Consider the following 17,379-nt stretch of genomic DNA (forward strand, 5'->3'; position numbering starts at 1 on the left):
TCTGCGAGAAATAATTATGAGGTTACTTGCAACAGTGACTAACTCGGTCTGTTATGAAGTGCTTCTATGTTCAGTTATTACCATTATTGTTAATATAATATCCCCCAGTAAACAAAGCAACGAAAATGAATTGGGACAATCAGTGCTGAATGAAATGTTGAACAAATAAAGCCTGCTCTTCATTTCAGTGTGCACAAATACAGCCGAATGTAATGATGATGAGACTCATCCATTTCTGAGGAACCATAGCGACCCCCCTCCAACAACCAAGAAGGATACCTCCTGTTCCCTCCCCCGACAAACCTGACCCCCACCTCCTACCACCGAAGGGCATCAGAGCAAAGCGGTGGTCCGTGGGTGTCGTCGTTTCCCGCAAGGGATCTACTGCTGTGTTATGTTGTGGTCTAGTCTGGGGCTGAGATGATCGGACCGCGACTGTGAACTGGTGAACTGGTCCCATGGTCTGCCAGCATTCAGTGTGAGTTGGTCCTCCGACCGGGTAGGAGCTACCCAACGGCCGGCTGTCGTCTTTAGTGCTTTTGAGAAATGTGTTGTTGAACGTTTTCCAACAGGCGTTCGGTTGTGTCTTTGAGATATTACTTTCCGTTTGGTTGGAGTGAATCGTTGTTCTCAGAAAGAGTCATTTTGCCATGGTGTGAATGATGATGCAGTACCGATAGTGCACTACTGTTTAAGGGTTTTTTATTGGAGTATTTTCTTCTTCAAAGAGAGAGAGGAAAGCGAGATTCCTTCTCTCTCTCTCTCACTCGATTTTTGTGTGTGAATACAGGTAAGTTCTCATTACAGACATTTTCTTCATTTAGTTTTAGGGTTTAATTTAACATTGATATATTATAGATAAAATTGCTTGCAGTAGTTAGTTACTTAATAAGATGATATCGGAAACATACTAGAAAGAAAAAGTCGAATCTGCAGATTGTTCAGTCATTATCGAAATTGCATAGCGCCTTTTTTTCTTTTTTTGCTTTTTTTTTTCTTATGTCCTTTTTTGCGATGGGTGGGAGGGGTGCTTATTCTTTGAATAGTCGCAAAAAGTGGACTCAACTCTTGAGAGCAGGTAATTAGCGAATACCAGTAAGATAGCCTAACCTAGAACCTTGTATCTTACGACGATGGGAGCAGCTTGGAAGGAGTAGTTTTTTGGAACTTGTAGGTGCTTTTACGTTCAGATTTTTCCAATTCAAGGCTTCAAAGTTAAGTTTGAGATACCGAGTCTGACGCCGTCATAATATTATAAAGTTCTGACCATTTATTGGTATTGTTCAAATTAACATTTTGTAATCTGTAATGATGCGTTAATGTCCGAGTCGTTATATCAACATTTTCCTATGAATTTTCACAATTTGTTTCTTGATCAAATCTTTTTAAAAAGCTGTAGGCATTTTAGATATTAAGTCTCAGATCTTATTTTCCGTATTATTTGCCTTTTTTCATTTTAATTTTTCATAGGTAAAAATTTGAAAATTAAATATATTTTGGATATTAAGCGTAAACTTTTCATATACTTGAATTGTTTTATCTGGGTTTCCTTTGTATTTTTGTAATTCATGTTTTTAAAGTTATTTTTTATACATTAAAAGCTTTTAGCTTTTGATATTCATATAATTAGGATACCATTTAGTTTTATTTCATGAATCCAGTCTTTAAAATATTTATTGTTGATGTAAATCCAGAAGTCTTAACATTTACCTATAAAGTCTTTTGTAAGATCTTTTTTTACGTCGAACAGATGGATATTTTTCAAATTAGTTTTGCATTAATGTTTTTTTTACGTTGATGTAAATCCAGAAGTCTTAACATTTACCTATAAAGTCTTTTGTAAGATTCTTTTTTTTTTACGTCGAACAGATGGATATTTTTCAAATTAGTTTTGCATTAAATATATTTTTTTTACGTCGAACAGATGAATATTTTTCAAAATAGGTTTGCATTAAAGGCTGACTGATCTGTGCGATACATAATAGCGTGTAATGTAATTTGGACATCTGTAAATTTATATTTTTCAAGAAATTAAAGCCTCCCTATGAAAGTAAAGTACATATTATGCTTTTTTTTTTTGTCGCTTGCTGTGAGTTACACTTGACATTGGCCTTTTATGTTATTGTGCATCATATGTGATAAGAAATTCGTAAAATGACTATCCTTTACTTACTCATCTCAGTAGTTATTTTACTTTATTTATCATTATTATTATTTGGGGGGAGGGGTGCGTTTACGGGCTGATCCAGAAACAAGAACCCGTGCTGGTATATTGCTGGTTTGAAATTCAACACTCTGTTTTTAATAATACATTTTCTTCCGCAGCATTCCTTTTCAAAGTGTTCAAAATAAAAACTTAGGTTTTATCGAAAATTAAAAGTTTGGTTATATCGTCTTAGTCTGGACATCCATTTCACGGATAAACAAATAAGTCCTTCAGTTATTGGATTTCTAAAAGTATAAACTTTTTAATAAGCTGGAATTACAACGATTTGTGATCTAAGTGACGCCCATTGCGTAGTCGGATCTAATAGAAAATAAAACACAGTCATTTCCTTGCAATTGTATGTGCTCCTCCCGTAGACTTATATCAGCCCTGCCAGGATGCCAGAAATTTACGAACGGCGAGAGGCGACTGCAATATCACAAAATACTGAGAAGTAATGTTTATTTACCTCTCTCTCTCTCTCTCTCTCTCTCTCTCTCTCTCTCTCTCTCTCTCATTCTTTGTCAAACATTGCCTTATCGGAATTTCTTCTCAATCATCACCTTCTTGATGATTTGTTTTTCAGTTATAGCTGTCGATATGGATATTATTTTTAACGTCATTATTATTGTTCTGACAAAAACAATATCATCTTTTAATAAACTAGGGATTCGGGAGAACCAAAAAGGAACGAATAACATAAAAAGACAGAAGGCAATGCAGCTGGGAGGCCTAAGAACAGCCCCTGCAAAGTCCTTAGAGTAGATTACATTGCATACAGTGCTCCGCAAATGGCATGCGATGACCGAGACGCTGTTATGGTTGATACGAGAGGATTATCGTGTATATTTAGATTTTGCGAAGCGTAAGTTCAATTGGACGATACTTTCATTGTATTTCTAAATTATATTAAATTGTATTTATTAAACTGAATTAATTTTTGAACTATTCAGCAGTGATTAATATTAGCAGGAATGCAAAAATTTGTTCTTAAAGCAATCTATTCGTTGGTTTTAGAAGTGATTATTTGCAATAAATTGCATTTGTGTTTGAGTAAGAAATCAGGTGAAAATTTTTGTAATCGGTTTGGAAAAAATCTTTGATTTCATCTGTAGTTATTTAGTATATGTGGAAAATTTAAGCCTATTGCAGTTATTTGCTTATGTTGCATTTTAGTGCCAAGCTAATAATTTAATTTTATCTGAAAATATGAGCTGTTGTTTAATTCACTGTTGGGGAGTGAATTGGTTTTATAGATGGCCAATTGATTCATTTATTTAGGTTAATAAAAGTAAAGTTTCTTTTCTTTTACATCGTTTGTAACCACCATCATCACATTTTCTTTAATCATATTAATTTGTTATATTATTGAAAGAGATTTGTTTGTAACATTATATTGTAAAATAATTTTTTTATTATATATTTAACATCCACGGATTTCATCGTCTTACAGGTTTGGTTTTAATAGAATACAGGTTAATTTTAATGCAATTTATGCATAGGCAGAGTACTTGCAAGTGACGTAACTTTTCATGGGCTACTTTTAAGCGACGTAACTTTACATGGGTACTTGCAAGCTACGTAACTTTACATGGATACTTGCAAGGAACGTAACTTTACATTGGCTACGTGCAAATAACGAAAGTTTACTTAGGTTATTAGCAAGTGACGTTACTTACATAGGCTGCTTGCAAGCAATTTAACTTTACAAAGGCTACTTGCAACTGATGTGACTTTACATAAGATACTTGAAAGCGACGTACCTTTACTTAACTTGCAAGTGACGTAACTTTACATAGGCTGCTTGCAGGCAACGTTACTTTGCATAGGCTACTTGCAAGCAACTTAACTTTACATAGGCTACTTGCAAGCGACGTAACTTTACATAGGCACATTGCAAGCGACATGACGTAACTTTACACAGGCTACTTGCAAGAGGCATAACTTTATATAGACTACTTGCAAGTGACGTAACTTTACATAGGTTACTTGCAATCGACGGAACTTGTTGTTGTTGTTGTTATCCAGTTGATGAAACCTATTCATAAGGAACAAGCCCACAGGGCCATTGACTTGAAATTCGAGCTTCCAAAGAATATAGTGTTCGTTAGGAAGAAATAAGGGGAAGTTATGGGAAATGCAGAAAAAAAGTTACCACTTATTTAAAATAGAATTAAAAAATAGATAAATAGATAAAAATCTATCAAAATGCAAGAAGAATAGTATTAAGGTAGTAATGCATTGTATTTTTCGCTAAATTTCTAAAATTTGCTTTGAAGGATTCGTCCAATTTTTCTGATTTTGATTGCTGAGGCTTACTTACCCTTAATTAATTCTAAGTGCAAGTTTCCCCATAATGCGTTAATTATTTTTCAAATTTAATTCGAACTTTGAGGCTTTCTATGCATTTAAAATTATTCTTAGTGTAGAAGACTTTTTTTTTCTCTAGCCCTTCATTTAAGAAAGAAGAGTAATTATCGTTGTGCTAGTGCATTTATGGAAAAATATTGCTTATTCATAGACTGCGTTTAAAGAGAGACTGTATATTTGCATGTAACGAGAAATTGCATAATTAAGACAGTTTTTACATAACCAGGTTGCTTTTCTCCGTATTCTTGGACTGCATATATTTAAATGAGATAGCATATAGACGGTCTGCATTTAACGGAGGCGTTTATTTATTTATTTACTTATTTATTTATTTTTATCTGCTTTAAAAGAAGATGTCTCTTATCCCTTGGATGCATTTAGCGGAAGAGATGGCGTATTCTCGAACTCCATTTAATTGGTACTGAACTTCCTTGAAGGAAAGGCGTTGCCTATTCTTGAACTGCTTGCAAGAGGAGAGATGGATTCAACCTTCATCCAATAGCACACTTGCCTCATTGTTATCCTAAAGCTAAAAGATCACTTCGTTCCGTAGGCCACAAGTCTCTGGAACGTAAATGACCCAAAGTGATCCAAAAATGAAGTAGCACCTTCGTCCTGTTCGTCTTCTGCCTCCATTACTTAAGGTTCTTTGTAGTGTCCCTTTGGTATACCCCTAGCTGCAACCCCTTTCATTCTTCCGTTTACTGTGCTTCCAGTCATATTCTTTTTCTTCCACCTTGCTATCCATTCTCACTTAACAGTTGTTTCATAGTGTTCAGTATATCAGTTTTACCAGACCACTGAGCTGATTAACTGCTCTCCCAGGGCTGGCCCGAAGGATTAAGATATTTTTACGTGTCAAGGAAACAATTGGTCACCTAGCTACGGGACCTACAGCTTATTGTGGGATCCAAACCACATTATATCGAGAAATGAATTTCTATCACCAAAAAGAAACAGCTGATTTCGCGTTGGCCGAGCGCCCAGAATCGAACTTAGGACCACCTGATTGGTAGCCGAGCGCGAAAACCACTCGTCCAGCTAGAAACTGTTTCATAGTGTAACTGCGAGGTTTTCCTCCTCTTACACCTTTCAAATCTTTCTACTCTCGATTTCCTTTTCAGCGCTGAAGGATCTCATAGGTCCCAGCGATTGGCCTTTGCCTAAATTTTACATTCCTTTCCATATTTCTGCCTCACAAACTCGCTTCCTTCTCCAGTGATCTAAAAACCACACGACCTTATGAAGGGACACTCGTTTCGTGCTCAGAAAATATCCGTCTCAGCCTTATTTTTTCATTATATTTTTTATTTTTTTAGTTATGAAGATACACGAACACCATTCCTTTGTAGAAACAGATTAAGTTTTATATATTTTTTTTAATTGTGGGAGGCCGGGGACACTCAAGAAAGCCGTTCTTTTGCAGAATCAGACTTGAATTCTGGATACTTCGTAACTAACCAAATGAAGTAGACTCGTAAGTCGATTGATACTTAGGATGATTTTAAAGAGATTGCGTCGCCAATAAACGCTTAGCGACAAAACTTGCCAGTTGTTTTCGAAATTGCGTTCAATATTACCACATTTTTTTGCGGAAATAACCCTGTTACATTTGCCATTTGCCGTCTGTGTATCTCAGTAAAGTCTAGCTAATATTTATTGCCAAGAGGATGTAATATATAGTATATATAGATACATAACAGATGATACTGCTGTTATACAATTGTGGCCAGTCTACACAAAAGTCAGGATTAATTATGAAGAGCGCATGCAGTTTATTCTTGTAATAATATTAATATAATATAGATAAATTTATATATATATATATATATATATATATATATATATATACATATGTATATGTGTGTGTATATATATATATATACTATATATATTAATATTATATATATATATATACTATAATATATATATATATATATGAAATAGCAAAATGTACGTCATTCTTCTATTATAAAAGTACTCAAGTGGACAACCCAAGTTAAAGTAGATAGCACTTATTAGTCTGCAATTTTTTTAACGTTGAACAAATAAAGGAAAAATCACCGTTGTTAATGAACGCTAAAGAAAGCCAAGTTTAGGAATCGTGCCGAAATTTCCGTTACTGAAAGAATCCTAGTTGAACCTTGGCGCCAAAAAATCCTCTTTGTCATGAAAAGGAGGAAACCAGCGGCGTCGGTATCTTTTCTCTCCTTCGTAATTACTGTATTACTATTGATATTCTTATTGACGCGATGTTGACTGATGATCCCGGTGTAATGATGTTTTCGTGGCGCACTGACGTCGGTGGACGTTTGATGTTTGTGTATATAACTGACGAGACGGGAGGTCATTACTTGCTTGGTTTCCCGCGGTTCGTGTTTAATGGAGATTTCTTGATGCTTCGATAATTTCCTTTCAGAGCTCTAAGGAGCAGGAGCCGTTGGGGCTTTCCTTCCAGTGTTTGTATGTGTGTGTGTGTCTGTCTGTCTGCCTATGCAGCTAGATGCCACTGCATTGCAGTTGAGGCTTCGGCCGCTGCGGCCAACTTTTGAGAACAGCCTCCGAGTTCTGGACGACCGTTTTGAGGAAAGTGTCTTTCAAGGAGCAAATTGATTAATTAATAGTTACTAAAATTGGCGTCTCAGCACCCAGGTTATTGACGCCTGTGAAGGAGCAGTATTGGGTAAAATGTGTAATTGTTATTTTTGTCGTTGTCGTATTTGCGTGCTGCCAATTGTTGCTAAAAATAACCTCTCATCTTTTCCTTTTGTGAAGGATGAATGAGTCATAAGTTTCAAAGCGTCATTCGTGTATTATTAGGAAAGTTAAGACTGATTATGTGTAGAGACATTTTTTGTCTCTTTTTCCATTTCAGCACTAGATTCTTTTGTATATTAGACATTCTCCCGAAGTAACGAATGAGAACTAAACCACTTATGCCACTGAAATAACTTATCGATACCAAATTTATTATATGCTTAAATATTCAGAAGTGACGACTTGATAAGTAACTCATTACTGATGCTGAAATATTTGGTATTTAACTTAAATGTTGAATACTCACCGGATATGATAAATTGGTTCTAAAATTGTCACTCAAATATTCTTCAGATACTATTTACCGTCAGTACAATATTAATTCAATATAGTGATTTTTTTCTCTAATAACTGATCTCATTTTCTGTATTTCCTATTACCTTCCGTTACTTCTTTCAAATGAACACCATATTCAATGGCTCAATAGTATTAATAATAATAATAATTATTATTATTATTATTATTATTATTATTATTATCTCATTCACTTGTCACACCAACTTGAAGGGCCAGAACAACAAAGTAACGAATGTGGTGTTTTTATTAATTGGAAATTTGGTATTTATATGTAATTTAAATGAAGTTAGCTATCATAAAATTTATCTCTTTGTTATCAATGTTTATACCTTAAGGCGAAAACTCGATTGCGCAGAAGAAACTTCGACGCATTATTTTACTCTATCATTTATTTTTTTTTATTTTTTTATTTCGGGCAAGTGCTAGAAGAGAACGTTAGGATTTACGTTTCTGTGTAGCTCCAGCCACGTTCTGTTTCGGTTAAGAGAAAAAACTAAGGCAAACACTCGCCTTAATACTCCGCTGCTTCAGTCCTTCAGGAGATTTAAGTCCCCTCACCCCTTCCTTCTCCTCCGGGCACGTCATCCTCGCAGGAGCATCGAGAGGTCATTAGAAACGCTATATAAGTCACGTGTTCGTAATTATCTCTCATTAAGACGTCTCCTTTCCTCTTATTGTAATAGATGCTTTTTTGATCCGCATTTACAGACTCCGTGGGGTGCACAAGACCCCCCTGGAGAACCCCTCGGGGCTGAAGAGTTGGGGGGAAGTGGATTTGGGTAATTGAACCCCCCCCCAACCCCCACCTGGTTTTTGCTCTACCTTTTTTTTTATATATATCAAGGAGACGCAATTGATTCTAATGGTATAACGCTTTCAGTTGTACTCCGGTTTCAGTGAGGTAGCGCTTTCATCAGAACTATGCAGTACTTTTGGCAGTTCCGTGTGCTTTCAGTAGCCACACTTTTGTGTTTGCTGATTGACTGTGCGTTTATCTGCACCATCCTGTCAACAGCACAGTGCTTTCGGCAGTCTCATAGTTTGACTAAGAAAGTTTAAGTGTATTTCATTTGGAGGCCGGTGTAAGCAAACATTGCAAATTTCCCTCAAAGGTGGTGAAAGATTCCCACAGGATTTCGGTTCACAACACCGCAAGAGGCGCTTTGGCCCACGGCGTCCGCCTTCCCGGAATTGGAGTGCGGAGCTGCCCTCAGGCTAAACAGCAGGGGAGGGAGAGCATTTGGAGGAGGAGGAGGAGGAGGATCCACCAGGTGTCATCGAACTGAGGCATTATAGAACGACACCAAGTCGTCTTCTGTTGGCTCCGTGAAACCCCCCCACCCGAAATTCGCCTCTCCCCCCTCCCCTCCTTTCTTCCCCCCCCCCCCACCCCACAAAAAAAGTAACGAACGTCGTCACTGGTTTATAATTGTTGCCGATAGGCTGTGTTTTTGGCTTTGATTGCCTAAGTGTAATGATTTCACCTTTGTGTCCTTTCCCTTAGAAGGGATGGCTTCGGAAGATGCTGCCCTTCCTTTTGTTCATTACTTTGGAATGAAGTTGCCAGCCCCACTCCTTGATTCAAAGGGGAATTGTGCTGACGGCGTTTGGCATAGTGTAATGGTCACCCTTCCTTGTACTGACCAGACAAATGTTGTCAACTTGATTCCAGAGAAAATAAAACCAGTGGACAATATCACGCTCTTCGGCCGTTTTATGCACTTCATCAATTTACACCTTTGTAAAGTTAGAAGTGATGTCGAAACTCTATTATAAAGTCATAATTTGGGTTATAATTATTAAGACGATCAGTAAAACCTACATTATTTTCAAGAGAACATCCCTAGACAATGCCCACTTGGGGAGCAAGTATTTCAACCAGCCATTTTAATAGTTTGTATGCTTATGAACCAACAGAACTTATAATAGGTCTCACTGGATTGCCCTGTTCATGCGTCTTTATAGAACTTGGACAAATAGTTAGAAATTTTTGTGTTAAATCCTTATGGTTATACAGGAGTTTCTTAATATGCCTGATAAACAGAGTATTTGCATTTTATCAAGTATTGTGACTCAGCCGAGTTGAGGTAGTATGATCGTCTGACAGTTCGTATACTTTTCTGTCATATTCAGTTTTACTCAGCACTTGACTTATCTTCTTTCGTAACGTGGAGAGTGTTGTCATTCTTAATTTTCCTGTACGTTTGAAAGAATCTCTTTGGAATAGTAGGTGATATACCCAGTCCAGCAATTCCATATATCATACCCTTGCAGATGTTCAGTTTGTCAATAGGACTTGTTGCTATATTTTTCCAATTGACAGAAGACATTTCCTATTTACGACCAATCAATATCATTGTCAACAGAAAAATCAAACCGTACCCAGGGCTAAAAATAGTTATCAAAAGGGTTTTTGTAGATATATTACATGGAAATTCAGAATAGGAATTTTTTTAGTCCAAGTATTATTTTTTACCAAGTTATTTACCTCTCTTTATTACAGTTAAGTCTCATTTTATTATAATAAGTCTTATATATAATATATTTTTCCACTCTGTGTGGCATACATTGTTAAATTTTTTTCTCATAATACCTGAGTTATTTGGAACATGCATTTCCATCCAGTATACAAATATCGATAGATTTATTTAAGATCCCGTGATGGTGGTCCTCAAGAGAGTTGTTGCCAGAAAATCTAAACGTCTGGTAGCTGGTAACTTGGGTATATCAAGTAGGCTATTAGGCATTCCCACTGTTCAGCAGTTGTTAGTGTTGTTTGTCTATTTAGCATTCTTTGTCTTGCCACGAAGTCTTCTTGTGATTGTGTATTGTTTCCTTGGCACTTGTACCTGAACCCTGATGAGGTGTAGAAATATGCATGCAAGCGCTTGGTTCAACACATTTCGTTTCACCCATTTCCTGGCTGAATGCATATATGATCATTACACGTCTACAGTGATTTGTTGAAGTACATACATACATATATATATATATATATATATATATATAATATATATATATATATATATATATATATATTCATTAATCCATTTTTGCGCGCTACAACACCCGCTTTATCTCTTCTGTCTTACTCCCTATTTTTAACTTCTTTACACACATTCATACCCCTCTCTCTCTCTCTCTCTCTCTCTCTCTCTCTCTCTCTCTCTCTCTCTCTCTAAGATTATAAACTAATTTTCGATATTTCCATCCAGTTAGTCCTAATATGCATGAAGCTGTGCTATAGGATATTGCTATTGATTAATGGGAACCATCATTTTAGTTAATTCTAAACATTACAACAACAACAACAACAACATAATAATAATAATAATAATAATAATAATAATAATAATAATAATAATAATAATAATGCTAGGCTAACTTCTGGTATGAATATTGTTGCTTGATGGTAGTTGCCAATAATTGTTAATATCGTTGGTTTCAATTTAGTGTCGCATGGTAATTATAAATAGTTATTATTGCTGATGTTATGTGTGTGTTATTGGCACCAATATTGTTGTCTAAGCCGTCATTAAAATGTAATTTTTATCCTTCATAACATTAAGCGGACACAAGTTAATAATGAACAATTTTCATAATAATTCCCCTCTTGCAAATTTCGATTTTTTTTTTGAAAAATCACTACGTTTGACATAGGCAGCTATACAGCTTTTTTATTATTATTATTATTATTATTATTATTATTATTATTATTATTATTATTATTATTATTATTATTATTATTATTATTATTCGGAAGATGGAACCTATTCATATGGAACAAGCCCACCAAAAGGTCTCCTGACTTGAAATTTTAAGCTTCCAAAGAATATGGTGTTCATTGGGAAGAAGTAAGAGTTGGTAAAGGGAAATACAGAAAGAAGATACCCAAATTATCAATAAAAAAATTAATTCATAAATTAACAAATAGATAAAAAATGTATTAAATTGAAAGGAAAATCATATTAGGGTAATAATGCATTGCACCTTCCTTGAACTTCTAAATTTCCGATTGTATGACTTCCTCTGTGAGGATGTTCCACTGTTCAACGGTGTTAGGAAATATGCAAGAAAAGAAAAAAGAACAAAAAGAACAAAAATGCAAGAAAAGAAAAAAGAAATACAAATATGCAAGAAAAAAAAAAGAAAAAAGTGAAAAGAAGCAAGTCAAATTAAATTGAATAGATCTGCTGTGCCCTACTTATCAGTGCATTTCTGCGTAAGTGCCCCCTTGGCATTAAGCTCTTCCCTCTGCTGCAAGATAGCAACAGCCACCGCCTGTTAATTCTGTTTAATGACGCTCTTATGATGGGATTTTATGCATCTCGAGATCTGCCCCGATTCGCCGATTTTATCAGCTCTTTGTTGATCTTGTAAACAAAGACGCGATAGAAGGGGGTCTTTAGGGAGTCTTCAGGAAGTCTTGAGATGTTTGTCTTTTGGCAAGGGAGCTGTTTTGCCTCGAGTCTCTTTCATCATTCTCTTGCCATATTTATAAGTGGGGGAAACAGGCTTTTTTGTGTTGCTTGAGAGAGAGAGAGGGAGAGTACGGGATTATATTATACTTCCTTTTGGAGAGATGTTGGTGTTTTGTAAGATAATCATAGACCTTACCTTACAGACCTTACATCTTGTTCGGGTTGCCCCAGGTCCCTCAGTGTGAGGCACCTCTAATGTCTACCAGAGAGTTGCTAGTACATCTTCCGGTATATTTTGCATCTTCCAATCTTGGATGGTCTGGGATGCAGTTTAGATATTTGTCGAGCTTATACTTAAACACATCTACGCTCACTCCTGATATATTCCTCAGATGAGCTGGCAACGCATTGAATAGACGCTGCATTATCGATGCTGGTGCGTAGTGGATTAATGTCCTGTGTGCTTTCCTTATTTTTCCTGGTATATTTTTGGGCACTATTAATCTACCTCTGCTTGCTCTTTCTGATATTTTTAGTTCCATGATATTTTCTGCTATTCCTTCTATCTGTTTCCATGCCTGAATTATCATGTAGCGTTCTCTTCTCCTTTCCAGACTATATAATTTTAAGAATGTAGTCTTTCCCAGTAGTCTAGGTCCTTAACTTCTTCTATTCTAGCTGTAAAGGACCTTTGTACACTCTCTATTTGTGCAATATCCTTTTGATAGTGTGGGTACCATATCATATTGCAATATTCAAGTGGACTACGAACATATGTTTTATAAAGCATAATCATGTGTTCAGCTTTTCTTGTTTTGAAGTGCCGTAACAACATTCCCATTTTTGCTTTACATTTTGCCAACAGAGTTGCTATTGATCATTGCATAACATGTTCCTATCATCATCACACCAAGGTCTTTAACTGCTTCCTTATTTGTGATGGTCTCATTATTAGGTCCCTTATATGCATATAGCTTTCTTTCTCTGTCTCCATAATTTATTGATTCAAATTTATCAGAGTTAAATACCATCCTATTTACCTCTGCCCAATCATATACTTTGTTAAGGTCTCTTTGTAGAGCGTTCCTATCTTCATCACAAGTAATTTCTCTATTTATTCTTGTGTCATCTGCGAAACTACTCACTACCGAATCCTTAACATTATTGTCTATGTCTTCAATCATAATAACAAACAGTATTGCAGCTAACACCGTACCTTGCGGCACACCGGATATTACCTTGGCTTCATCCGATTTCTCGTCGTTTGCAATAACTATCTGTTTTCTGTTGTGTAAAAATTCTTTTAACCAGAAAAATTAAAACCATCTTCCTACTTTATCCACCCGATATTGTGTTTTCTAATTTTCTTCGCTAATATATTATGGTCTACTTTATCAAAAGCTTTTGCAAAGTCTAAATAAACCACATCTGTTTCATTTCCGCTTTTCATATTTTTGAATATGTTTTCACGGTGGACTAACAGTTGGGTTTGTGTACTTTTTCCGGGTACGAAACCATGTTGTCCTTTATTAAACAAATTATTTTTTATTAAATGTTTCATAATATTTTTCTTCATTACCCTTTCATACACTTTCATTATATGTGATGTTAGACTCACAGGCCTATAATTACTTGCCTCTAGTCTTGATCCACTTTTGAAAGTAGGGGTAATATACGCTAATTTGTGCTCATCATATATCTTGCCTGTATCTACACTTTGTCTTAATAATATTGCAAGTGGCTTTGCGATAGAATGAACTACTTTCTTTAACAAAATAGCAGAATTCCACCATCAGGCCCTGCAGCAGCTCCATTTTTAATTTCATTAATAGCCTGCACAATATCAGCTTCATTAATATCTATGTCAGCTAAATATTCACTATTTTCATCCCTTACTTCTATATCATTATCTTCATTATCTATTCTAGGGGTGAATTCTCTATTATATCGTTCTGCCAGTATGTTGCAAATTTCCTTTTTTTCATTCGTTAATCTCCCTTCAATTCTCAGAGGGCCTATTTCTATTCTTCTTTTATTCATCTTCTTCGCATATGAGTATAATAATTTTGTTTGGGGTTTTGCTTGATATTTAATAGGGTTTTTTCTTCCAAGTCCCGTTTTCATTTTCTTTTGATTGTATAATCTTTTTTTCTGCATTTTCTATCTTACTTTTTAGTTCTATAACTTTCCATGCATTTTTTTCTTTTGCAAGACCTTTTTTCCACTTTCTGATTTTCTGGAACAAGATTCTTCTGTCTCTTGGTGCATGAATGATGTTTACTTTTCTTCTTCGGTATATATTTTTCCACTATTATCTCCAATATTTTATATAATATCTCCGTATTTACCCTTATGTCATCACTTACGAAAATGTTATCCCAATCTTTGTTTAATTCTTCATTAATTTCTGACCTTTTTATTTTTACTAGACAAGAGAGAGAGAGAGAGAGTAGAGACGAAGGGGAAGGAGGAACCTTAGAGAGAGAGAGAGAGAGAGAGTGTTACAAGGAGTTACAAGCATTAGGATGTCTCAAAGACTTGTTAGTCCATCCGAGGAGACATCGTGCGGTCACTTATCTAAAGGAGTAAGTTTTACTGTTCATTCACAGTGTCCTAATGATTTTGTTTAAATTTCTTTTAAACTCTTCCAGAGAATATGTTATACCTACTTTTAGAGAGATGTTGTTTTTTTTAAGATAATCACAAAGAGAGAGAGAGAGAGAGAGAGAGAGAGAGAGAGAGAAAGTTTTTTTATGGGGTTAATCTCGAGGGAAGTCAAGTTATATTTTCAGACGGCGTTCTTTCAGCGCGAGCTCCCCTGATGTTTTAGATGCCTTGCTTCCTGTAGGGGGGAGTATAATCTATTCTATATATATATATATATATATAGATATATATAGATGTATTTTATATATATAATATATATATATATATATATATATATATATATATATATATATATATATATGTATATATCTATATAAATATATGATATCTATATATATATATGAGATATATATATATATATATATATACATATATATATATATATATATATATATATATATATATATATCTATCTATATATATATATATATATATAAATTTATATCTATATATATATATCTAAATATCTCTATATATATATCTATATATATGTATATATATATATATGTATATATATATATATATAATATATATATAGCTATGCCTATATAATATATATATATATATATATATATAGTATACAATATATATATATATATGTATATAGTATATAGTATATAGTATATATATATATATATACATACATACATACATACATACATATACATACCTGTAATTATAAAAAGATGACGTATAGTATCATCTGATCTACACTTACACACTCCAATATTCATACATACACATGTTTATACATTATATATATATATATATAATATAGATAGATATAGATATATGTATCTATATATAAATATATATATATATATATATATATATATATATATAATATATACAGGGTGTCCATAAAGTCCCAGTACCATTACAAGTTTTTTTGCCCAGAATGGTAACTGGGACTTTATGTACACCCTGTAGATATATATATATATATATATATATATATATATATATATATATATATATATATAATATATATATATATATATATATATATATATGTATATATATATATATATATATATATATATATATATACGATATATATATATACACGAGTATATGTGTGTGTGTGTGTGTGTAAATCAGAAGATACCTCATCAGCGTTTATAACTGCAGGCAATGCATTTGCCTAGTGAAATCGCCTCCTACATTTCAAAGACCCGACATGAACGTTCCGGAACACGAAGTCCCCCCACCCCCCTAGCAACAAAAGGGACTCGGCTCAGCTCTCTGCCTTTTGCAACGGTATCTGCGCGTCAGATCGAGCTACGGCGCCCTACTACACGCGTGTCTCTGCGATATTAATTGCCTTCCCATTCACATTGAGATTAGTACACGAAGTGACCTGAGGAAACCAGGAGGAGGAAGGGAGCTGTGTAGGGTAAAGGGGTGAGAGGGGGGACTCCCCCTTCAGCCTCAAAGGGAAGGCATATGTTATGGGATATGTTAAAAGGATAAAGGGTGTGGTGGAGTACATGTAAGAGCTGATTCTTGTAAGAATGGAATGACTACGGGGGATAAGTATAGAGAGAGAGAGAGAGAGAGAGAGAGAGAGAGAGAGAGAGAGAGAGAGAGAGAGAGAGAGGAGGCGGCTTTTGGTGTGGAGGAAAGGGAAGCATTTTTTCATAGTCATGGAATTAGATATTTGAATTATTACCACAAAATAGAATATAATTAGGCATAGGAAAATGCATTTCGACGATTATTCGTCAAAAGTTATGTGAAATGGGAAGTTATAAAAGGTTCCCCTAATGCCCTCTTCAGACTAAGATTAATTTAAAAGACAGAGCGAAAGCCTTCTGTTATGCTTCGATGACTAAAGAGACTGACATAAAATCCATGGTAATGCAATATCGCAGTGTTCTCATCCCATTAGTTTCTTATCAGAGGCTAAATGTAATGAGCGATCACTAGTCTACATGCGAGGTAATTTAGCCAACGATGAAGTCTGTAACGTGGTAAATCTCTCTCTCTCTCTCTCTCTCTCTCTCTCTCTCTCTCTCTCTCTCTCCCCGACAATGGCGAAGCGAGATTTGGAAGGCTTTGCTCAATTTTGTATAATTTTTTAAAGTTTACATGCGTATTCTTTCAGATGACATGCCCCAAATAACCCATTAATATGGAATTCACATTACTATGCGAATAACAGTCGGTCAAGGGAAATGAAGAATAATGCGATATATGTATACACACACACACACACACACACACACACACACACATATATATATATATATATATATATATATATATATATATATATATATATATATATATATATATATATATATATATATATATATATATATATATATAAGATAAACCAGGAGCCGGTTATCGCCCAAGCGCGCAAGTGCTACCTACCATTTTTTTCAGGTAGCTCCGACAGACCTCGTAAAATAAATTTCGCTTTATGACTGTGGAGTCGGCAAGCTCTACGCAATCCAATTTTTCTTCTCACCTTTTACAAATGGTGCTATATATATATATATATATAATATATATATATATATATATATATATATATATATATATATATTATAATATATATATATATGGGTTCTTCTCAAAGTAGACATGTGAACA

The 17,379-nt window shown here is 34.7% G+C and overlaps 1 protein-coding gene across 2 annotated transcripts in view; it reads left to right on the top strand.

The window, feature by feature from the left end:
- The first annotated feature begins 408 nt into the window (after nt 1–408).
- LOC135226442 (protein bowel-like) overlaps nt 409–17,379 on the top strand; it is a 134,011-nt gene continuing 117,040 nt past the window's right edge. Inside the window, exon 1 of one of the 2 annotated variants that reach the window (XM_064266006.1) lies at nt 409–790. The gene's annotated coding sequence lies outside the window, so the exon portion shown is untranslated. The remainder of the gene's footprint in view (nt 791–17,379) is intronic. The other variant, XM_064266003.1, reaches the window with a different exon arrangement.

This window comes from Macrobrachium nipponense, chromosome 14, assembly GCF_015104395.2.
Source record: "Macrobrachium nipponense isolate FS-2020 chromosome 14, ASM1510439v2, whole genome shotgun sequence".
Lineage (NCBI taxonomy): Eukaryota > Metazoa > Arthropoda > Malacostraca > Decapoda > Palaemonidae > Macrobrachium > Macrobrachium nipponense.